Raw genomic sequence first — 2,948 nt, 5'->3', positions numbered from 1 at the left:
GGAGGTCGACGCGGGGCGGCGCTGGAGGAGCGAGGGCGAGGCCGAGGAAGGCGGCGGCTGCTGGGGCGGCGACCGGCCGGGGTGGCGGAGCGCCACGGCGGCGGGGATCCGCGGCGCGGCCGGGGAGCGGCGCGGGAGGCGGCTGGGCCTGCGCGGCGGCGCTCGGGCCCGGGGCGGGCTCGCGATGGGCCGAGCAGGCCCGCGGTGGAGACAGCGGCGGGGAGCCGACGTGGCAGCGCGGGGTTGGCTGGGCGCAGCGGCAGCGGACATGTCCGGCCGTCGCGGACGCGTCCAGTGGCGGCGGAGGGTGATTTTAGGGTTTCGACTGCGGGATTTTCGGGGGGAGGGGCTTATATATAGGTAGAGGGAGCTAGGAGAGTCCAAATGAGGAGCGGTTTTCGGCCACGCAATCGTGATCGAACGACCGAGAGCATGGAGAGGAGTTGGATGGGTTTTGGGCCACTTTGGAAGGGGTGTTGGGCTGCAAAGAGAGAGAGAGGCTTTATGGTTACCCGGTTAACTGTTGGAGTACCAAACGACCTCCAAATGGCACGAAACTTGACAGGCGGTCTGCCGGTGTTATACCAAGGCCGCTTGGCAAGACTCGGTCCATTCCGAGAACGTTTAACACCCACTCACAACAGGAGACGAAAGGGGAACGCCGGAGGACATAGGAGCGCCGGATTGCAAAACGGACAACGGGGAAAATGCTCGGATGCATGAGACGAACACGTATGCAAAATGAAATGCACATGATGACATGATAAAATGCAACATGCAAGCAAATGACAGGCAACAACGGCGAGTAACTGAAGGACACCTGGCGCATCGAATCCGGGGCGTTACAACACTCCTCCACTAACAAGAGATCTCGTCCCGAGATCTTAGGACCGAGACAGAAGGGAAAAAGGATGAGGAGAAACAAGAACTCAAGAGAAGAAACAAAGAATCGAGAGCACTCGAGAAAAAGAGAGGAACAACGAGAATGACTAGAATCAAATGCTCATGGAAACATGATAGACGCAGAAACAACTCCGGTTAGAACGAGATAAGAAACGAATAAGACTGAAAGGATTAAGGCAGCACTCCGGCTGGACAAGGAAAGAATAGAGCATGAACTAGAGAAGATGGAATGATACTTGATGAGAGGAACAACACAAAGCCTCCGGAAGAATTGGAAGAGTTGAATGAAAAGAATTTAGAAAGAAGGATTGACTGAAATTGTTGAGAAAATCAACAACGAAAGAATAAGCTTGTTGTGGACTTTTAGGTAACATCTCAAAATTTATGAGCTGATAACCGACCACAAACGGAAATGGTTGGATAGCTTAGAAGAACGAACAAATGCAAAACTCCACTTCAAAAGAATATGGAGCATTTATTGCACTTCGAGATGCGAGAAGAAAAGATACTTGAACTCCACCGACAAGAATCTTGATGAACACTTGAAGAATGAATTAAATCATGAAGAACCACCATGAACTCCGGTAACAAAAGAATGACGAGATAAAATTGATGGATGAAAGAATAAGATGAGCCTTGCGATGATTTAGATGGGGGTTCCGACGAAATGACCGAGAAAATTCGAACTCCGGAAAAGAAAAGATGAAAGCACTTGGAACTAGAATTTATTCATCAAGAACAAACTCCGAAGGAAGGGACTAATCACTTGGATGAAATAAAAATAAGATTTATTGTATGCTTATCCTTCATCAAATTTAATTGATGACAAACAATGGATTTTGCATACTACTTATTCTTCTTGAAAAAGGATTGAGAACTGACATGTCGCAAACTTTAGAAGGTCTTCATGAACCACCGGTAGGATTGGAAAGAACGAATGAATTAAAATGACAATCAAAGAAAATAATCTTGGACGAACCACCTTGAAAAATTTGGAAATGACTAATGAAAGAGAAAGAATCACCGGGAAGAATTAGAAGAACCAATATGCTCGAGGGGATTTAGATGCAAAAGAACAAAGAGATCACGAGCTGATTAAAGAACACATGAACGAAGCACCTGGATAAATAGAGAACAATAACTGGAACGATGGCCCTCGGTGAAAAAATGGAAAAACAACTCCTGACATACTCCGGATGGATAAGAAAAGAATGTCTGACAAATGGAATAATTCGATAGGATAACAAGAAGCTAGAACCGTGAATCTTCGCGAGAACGGACAAGATTTAGAGGAAAAACTCTTCTTTGGTCTTCAAATGATGACGAGAAACACCACCAAAATTACTGAGCTACTCCGGGAGAATGAAAAGTGAAGGGGTTGAGCCAACAATGAAAATGATTTGAAATCGATCTTGGAAAATGCATGTGACTGATGGAATCCATTCTTACGTCACACTTGAAAAGAATTGAGAATAACTCCGGGGGAATTAAAAGAGTCAGGTAAGATCCTGGGAAAAGACCTGTGGGTTAGGGCCCACTGAAGAGAAAGCACCGTTGAAAAGGATTGATGAACAGATAGAAGATGCAACAGAACAATTGAAATATTTGAATGAGGTGACAACCTCGAATTAATTCAAACACAGCCGAATCTCCTGAGATGTCTTGAACACTCCGGAAGGATAAACTGGCGAGAGACGAACGAGCAGGGAAAACACTTGAGCCGAGGAAAAGAATATGATCAACAACAAAAACTTGAATTGAGTCAACCGGAGAAGAAAAGAGATGAAGAATGTCCACCGAGACAAGAATTCACCGGTTGAAATAATTGATGAAGGATTGAAGAGGTTCCGCACGAATGAGATAGATGGTCGAAAGAGATTCAAGCTCCGGGAAGAAAAAGGGTGGGAGGGCGGGAAAACAAAATGATCTTGGAAGGGGAAATCGACGAATATCTTGAAGAGAAAACACCGGTTGAAATCATTGAGGAGAGAGAGCAAAAACTTCGTACGAGTAGGATGGATACTCGATTACGGATTCCGGATACG

Source organism: Triticum dicoccoides, chromosome 5B (genome assembly GCF_002162155.2).
Source record: "Triticum dicoccoides isolate Atlit2015 ecotype Zavitan chromosome 5B, WEW_v2.0, whole genome shotgun sequence".
Classification (NCBI taxonomy): domain Eukaryota; kingdom Viridiplantae; phylum Streptophyta; class Magnoliopsida; order Poales; family Poaceae; genus Triticum; species Triticum dicoccoides.
The sequence above is the reverse complement of the archived record's forward strand: the minus strand, read 5'-3'. Positions refer to the sequence as shown.